Genomic DNA, 7,803 nt, shown 5'->3' on the forward strand with positions numbered 1-7,803 from the left:
CCTACTTTGGTCATGTTGTCAGAAGGGACCATTCCCTGGAGAAGGATGTCATGCTTGGTAAGGTGGAGGGTCGACGAAAGAGGGGAAGGCCTTCAATGAAATGGATTGACATGGTGGCTGTGATGATGGGCTCAAGTATAGCAAGGATCGTGGAGCTGGCACAGGATCTGGTGGTATTTCGTTCTGTGCACGGGGTTGCTATGAGTTGGAAACGACTCGACGACACCTAACAACAACAACAGCAAAACTAAGTACTAAGATACAAAAATGAAAAGACAAGGACTGGTCCTTTCCTTTATTTATTTATTCATTCACTCATCCTTTCACTCATTTAGTAAACATTTCCAAATACCTATTTTGTGCCAGGATTGGCCTAGGGTCTTCAGAGACGGTCTTGGTCAACCTAGATGTAATCAATGATCCATAAATTTCACTTCCTAGTATGGAAAATAGAAAAGAAAACAAAACCAATAAAACCAAACTCACTGCAGTGAAGTTGGACCGACTCACAGAGACCCCTCCTTGGATTTCTGAGGCGGTATCACTACACAAATAAATTGCTCAGCCTTCCTTCTGAGGAGTGGCTGGTGGGTTTGAACTTCCATCCTTCTGGTTAACAGTCAAATGCCTTAGGCAGTACGCCACCAGAGCTTCTAAAAGAAAACAAGCATGAACCAAAAGTTTTTTAAAAAAGCAGAAATTATGAAAAGAGCCATAAAAGAAACCACAATAAAAATAGGATAAGTAGGACATGACATCTACTTGAGATAGTTTAGTGGGAAACAGACCAGTAATCTGATCATTATATAATTCAATATTTCCTTATCTGTCTGCCAGCCTATTGGTTAGTTATTCCCACTTTCATCCTCAAAATGTTTTGAAAGATCAATAACATATTCTAAGAGCAATGAGGAGTGCACAGTACAATGTGAGCACAGCTAAATGAGCATCTACCTCTGTGTAGAGTCTTGATATTCACAGAGACATAGAAGAGAAAGTAGTACATTTAATAGGAAGGCCAACAAGATGGCAGGAAAGGGGAAAGTGATCAGAGTAGAGTTGGTGGAGATCCACTTACTTCTAATCCAGGCCCATGGGGAGTTGCAGCAGCCCTTAATGGCTATTGTAGTCCAAGCATAACTGGCATCGAGACCTTGGGTCTGCATGCGTGGCCTCTTAGCACCATCTCAGCAGTCTTCATCATCTCAGCCAGAGACTTCTATAGCATAGCTGCTGCATCCTCTACTTATCCTACTGCTGAATGATTTGGTGTCGGAGGACCTAAGCTCATGGCCCATCTCTGCCATTCATTAGCTGTGGAGACCTAGGGCAAGTCACTTCCATTCTCCAAGCCTCAGTTTCCTCATTTGTACAATGGGATCTATTTGTCAGCGTGCAACTACAGGCAACAAAATCCATTCTAACTAGTTAAAACATAAAGGATTTTATTACTGAGTAGCTCTTCAAATCACTGGAAGGGCTAAAAGATCAGGCCCTAGGCTGAGTTTCCAGGAACAGCTTCCAGCCCCTAGAACTACTTTACTTCTGGCATCTTCCTTTTTAGCAAGATAGATACCTCATGCCTAACCTCTCTGCCTACATTTAACTCTGTTACTAATCCAAGTCTCGTGAGAATACAACTGATAAAACTCCAATCACATCCAAAAATCTGACTGCAAGGGCATGTGGGAAATGTCATTTTTACTTTTATAGCCTCCATAGATGAGGGAGGCACTCCAGAAAGCATTGGAATGGATGGAGCAAGCCAATTCATGCAATTTGCCACAGTGCATCTCTCACAGGATTATTACAAGGATTGTTGTTGTTGTTGTTATGTGCCGTCGAGTCGGACCCGACTCATAGTGAACCCTCTTGGGTTTCTGAGGCAGTATCACTATGGAAGTAGATTGCCCCATCTTCCTTCTGAGGAGTGGCTGGTGGGTTTGAACTGCCAGCCTTCTGGTTAGCAGTCAAGTGCCTTAGCCACTATGCTACCAGAGCTCCTATTACAAGGATTAAGGTATGTGAAACTGTTTCCATTTAGTAAATACTGTCTTGAAGTGACACTCTCTGCCAGCACTCTTTGTACCCTAACACTGGGTCCCTAAGGACCTAACTCCAGCCTGGGTGCCCAGCCCTGAAACCCCAGGCACCACCAGTGTTCTAGGGCTAGATCTTGCTTCCAGCATCACATCCCTCTTGTCTAATGGACTTCACTGGCTTACAGCCAGGACTCCAACCAAAAAGAGAGAAGTCCCTGCCCTCCAGCCACTCAGAGCCCACAGAGCAGTGTGCTGAGTGTTTTGAGTCATAGAGAGCAAGAAATTAACTATGTTGGCCTGGAAGAATTAGGTAAGACTTCATGTTTCATCACACCTGAAAATAAATAGTCAAGTAGGCAAAACAGAATATCACTCTATTTGACATTTATCCCCTGTCCTATAATCCCTTGCAGAGTCCCTGGGTGGTACAAATGGTTAAGCTGTGAAAAGAGTGGCACTATGAACTCACCCAGAGTTTCCTCCGAACAAAGGCTAACAATCTACTTCTGAAAAATCAGTAAGTGAAAACCCTATGGAGAACAATTCGACCCTGACACACATAGGATTGCCACAAGTCAAAATTGACTTGATGGCAACTTTTGTTTTTTAATAATCCCTTGTAGGAGATTTGGTTCAAAAAGCTGCTTGTATGACATATGAACCATGTGCTAGACATATTTAGCTATGTGAGAATCTGTCCCAAAGCACTAAAACTAATCAGAAAGAGGGATCTCTTAATCACTTTTTAATTAAATTTTTTAAATATAATTTTTCTTAATTATAAAAAGAGTACACACTTACCAGAGAAAATTTGGAAAATACTGAAAAGCATAATGAAAATAGCAATTACTTTTTATTTCATTACCCACTACTAACCATTTGAAACTACGTTCTTCTAAGAAAATGCTAAGCAAAAGCAAGCTGATATAGCTACTTTAAGGTAAAAAGCTTTTATTCTAAGCTTTTTTTTTTTATTATTACAAGTAAGAATGGTCACTGCACAATAATAAAAGCTTCAATGCACAAGGAACATATTAACAATTTTAAACTCTTAGGTATGTGTTACAGCTTCAAAATATACAAATATAAAATTGAAATATCTGTTAAGAGAAACTGATATGTTCACACACTTCGCCACACTTCTCTCCGTAATTGATAGATCAAGCAGAGAACAGCAAGGATATGAATTTGAGCAACACAAATAACAAGCCTTATGTAAAAGACATACTATAGAACACTGCATCCAACTACTTGTCAAACACAAATGGGCTCTTGGTAAATATTAACCAGGTATTAGGCTATAAAGCAAATCTTAATAAATTTCAAAGGCTCTCTATAGACCACAGCCTTTGCTCACCAGGCAATTAAAATAAATAAATAAATAAACAACAAAATAAAAATCTATCTAATTGGAAATTTGAAAATACATTTTAAGTAATTCAAGGGAAAAAAAAATCACAACATATAGATAAATTGAACCCCTCATCCATTGATGGTGGAGTTGTAAAATGATGCAGCCTCTATAGAAAACAGTCTGGCAGTTACTCAAAAAGTTAGACATAGAATTACCATATAATCCAGCAATTTCACTTCTAGGTATGTACTGAAAACAGTTGAAAGGAGGAACAAAAATAGAGGTATATACACTAATGTTTATTGCAGCACTATTCACTATAGCCAAAAGGTAAAAACAATTTGAATGTCCATCAACAGATGATGAGTAGATAAACGCAATAGGGTATAACAAACAATGGAAAATTACACAGTCATGAAGAATAATGACAACTAAATACATGCTACAACATGAATGAATGAACCTTGAAAATATTATGCTGAATAAAATAAGTCTATGACAAAAAGATAAATAATGTATGATCCCACTTATATGGAATATCTAGAATGTTGTTGTTGTTGTTAAGCCATCGCATTCCTTCTGGCTCGTAGCGACCCTATGTAAAACAGAACGAAACATTACCCAGTCCTGTGTCAGCTTCACAATGCTTGCTATATCTGAGCCCATAGTTGTAGCCACTGTGTCAATCCATCTTGTTGAGGGCCTTTCCCTTTTTCGTTGATCCTCCACTTTACCAACCATGATATACTTCTCTAGAGAATGGTCCCTTCTGACAACATGACCAAGGTACACCTATGAAGTCCAGACATTCTTGTTTCCAAGGAACATTCCAGCTGCATTTCTTCCAAGACAGATGTGTTAGTTCTTTTAGCAGCCTGTAATACTTTCAGTATTCTTTGCCAGCACCACAACTCAAACGTATGAACTCCTCTTCAGTCTTCTTTAGTCATTCATTGTCCAGCTCTCACATGCATATGAGGCAATTGAAAATACCATGGCTTGGGTTAGGCACACCTTAGTCTTCAAGGAGACATCTTTGCTCTTCAGCACTTTAAAGAGGTCCTTTGCAGCAGTTTTGCTCAATGCAATACATCATCTGATGTCTTGACTGCTGCTTCCATTGCTGTTAATTATAGAACAAAGTAAAGTGAAGTCTTTGGCAACTTCAATCTTTTCTCCATTTATCATGATGCTGTTTATTGGTCCAGTTTTGAAGATTTTTGTTTTCTTTATATTGAGGTGTAATCCATATCACAGACTGTAGTCTTCAATCTTCATCAGTAAGTGCTTCGAGTCATCCTCACTTTCAGCAAACAAAGCTGTGTCATCTGTGTATTGCAGGTTGTTAATGAGCCCTCCTCGAATCCTGATGCCATGTTCTTCTTCATATAGTCTAGCTTCTTGGATTATTTGCTCAGCATACAGATTGGATAAGTTTGGTGAAGGGATACAACCCTGACTCACTTCCTTCCTGATTTTAAACCATGTAGAACCCTTGTTCTATTCAAAAGACAGCCTCCTGGTCTATGTACAGGTTCCTCATAAGTACAATTAAGTGTTCTGTAATTCCCATTCTTCTCAATGTTATCTATAATTTGTTATGATCCACAAAATTGAATGCTTTTGCATAGTCAATAAAATGTAAATAAGCATCTTTCTGGTATTCTTTGCTTTCAGCCAAGATCTATCTGATATCAGCAATGATATACCTCATTCCACATCCCCTTCTGAATCCAGCTTGCATTTCTGGAAGTTCTCTGTCAATATACTGCTGCAACCATTTTTTAATTATCTTCAGTAAGATTTTACTTGCATGCAATATTAATGATATTGTTTGACAATTTTCACATTCTGTGGGATCACCACCTTTCTTTGGAATGGGTGCAAACATGGATCTCTTCCAGTCAGTTGGCCAGGTAGCTGTCTTTCAAATCTCTTAGCATAGATGAGTGAGTGCTTCCAGCAGGGCATTCATATGTTGAAACATCTCAATGGATATTCCATCAATTCCTAGAGCCTTGTTTTTTGCTACTTCCTTCAGTGCACCTTTGACTTCTTCCTTCAATATCATTGGTTTTTGATCATATGCCACTTCCTGAAATGGATGAATGTCAATCAATTCTTTTTGGTACAGTTACACTGTATTCTTTCATCTTCTTTTGATGTTTCCTGCATCATTCAATATTTTGCCCATAGAATCTTTCAATATCGTATCTCAAAACTTGAATTATTTCTTTGGTTCTTTCGGCTAGAGAAACGTTAAGCATGTTCTTACCTTTTGGTTTTCTAATTTCAGGTCTTTACACTCATCATAATAATTGACTATGTCTTCTCGAGCTGCTCTTTGAAATCTGTTCAGCTCTTTTATCTGGCCTTTTTTTTTCCATTTGCTTTAGCTACTCTCCAATCAAAGGCAAGTGTCAGAGTCTCTTTGACATCCACTTTGGTCTTTTCTTCCTTTCCTGTCTTTTTAATGACCTCTTGCTTTCCTCATGAATGATGTTCTTGATGTCCTCTCACAATTCCTCTGGTTTTGGTCATTAGTGTTCAATGCATCAAATCTATTATTTAAATGGTCTCTAAATTCAGGAGGGATATAATCAAAGTCACGAGCTCTGGTAGCATAGTGCCTTAGGCACTTGACTGTTAACCAGAAGACTGGGGGTTCAAACCCACCAGCCACTCCTCAGAAGGAAGATGAGGCAATCTACTTCCATAGTGATACTGCCTCGGAAATCCAAGGAGGGGTCACTATGAGTTGGGTCTGACTCAACGGCACATAACAACAACAACAAGGAAGACTAGTTAATATAACCATCATTCAACTTTATGCTCCAATCACTAATGCCACAGATGAAGAAATTGAACTCTTTTACCAACTCTGCAGTCTAAAGTTGATCAAACATGCAATCAGCATGCATTGATAATTACTAGTGATTTGGATGTAAAAGTTGGAAACAGAAAAGTATAGGTGGAATATAAGTATAAGTATAGCTGGGAAATATGGCCTTGGTGATAGAAGCAACTCCAGAGATCCATATAATAGAATGTTGCATACCCTTTTCTCAACAACATAAATGGCAACTATATACATGGATCCTGCCAGATGGAGGACATTGAATCAAATAAAATATAGGCATACATCAGAGACATGGAGGGTTTGGTTCCAGACCACCACAATAAAGCAAATATCACAATAAAGCAAATCACCCCAATATTTTGGTTTCCCAATAAATAAATAAGGTATGTTTATACTACATTGCAGTTTATTAAGTGTGCAATAATATTATGAAAAGGTTTGAAATATTGTGAGTGTTACCAAAATGTGACAAAGAGACACAAAGTGAGCACATGCTCACATGCTTTTGGAAAAATGGCACTGACAGACTTGCTCATGGTGATGTTTCCATAAACTATCAATTTATTATATATATATATGTATGAAGTGCAGTAAGGTGACATGCAATAAAATGAGATATGCCTGTACATCTGTAGAAACAGATGATGGAGTAGCTTGATATCATCTGTCAGAACAAGGCCAGAGTCTGACTGTGGAACAGATCATCAATTGCTCATATGCAAGTTCCAGTTAAATCCACAAATCCACAAGAGCCAAAGTATGACTTTGAGTACATCTCTCCTGAATTTACAGACCATCTAAAGAGTAGATTTTACACATTGAACACTAATGACAGAAGACCAGATGAGTTATTGGATAACACCAAGGACATTGTACATAAGGAAAGGGCATTAAAAAGACAGGAAAGAAATAAAAAGACCAAAATGAATGTCAGATGAGACCCTGAAACTTGTTCTTCAGCATAAAGTAGTTAAAGCTAATGAAAGAAATGATGAAGCAAAAGAGTTGAACAGAAGATTTCAAAGGGCAGCTCAAGAAAACAAAGTAATGTATTATAAAGAAAAGTGAAACCACCTGGAGATAGGAAACTAAAATGGAAAAAAAAAAAAAAAAACCACTGCATTTCTCAAGCTGAAAAAAATGAAGAAAAAATTCAAGACTTAAGTTGCAATACTGGAGGATTCTATGGGCAAAATACTGAATGACACAGGAAGCACCAAAAGAAGATGGAAAGAAGAACTAGATGGTGCCCGGCTACCACTGCCATCCACTTGAAAGGGGATCTATGTAGGAGATCCTTGATAGAGAAGGAGAACAATGTGGAACAAAACTCAAAATCATTTGGAGGGAAAAAAAAAGAAGGTGGGGACCAGTTTTGCTGGTCCAGTAGAGCCTGGTGGAACCACTGAGACTATGGCCCCGAGCTGCCCTTCAGGTCTGGATTTGAACCCACACCTGTGGTTTCCAGCCAAAGAGAAGACAGGCATATGAGTTGAACATTTACCTCAAGTAGATACTCTCCTTGGAGAGAACAATCATGGGAGAAA

This window comes from Orycteropus afer, unplaced genomic scaffold, assembly GCF_000298275.1.
Source record: "Orycteropus afer afer isolate SDZICR_OR568_19922 unplaced genomic scaffold, OryAfe1.0 scaffold00032, whole genome shotgun sequence".
Taxonomy (NCBI): Eukaryota; Metazoa; Chordata; class Mammalia; order Tubulidentata; family Orycteropodidae; genus Orycteropus; species Orycteropus afer.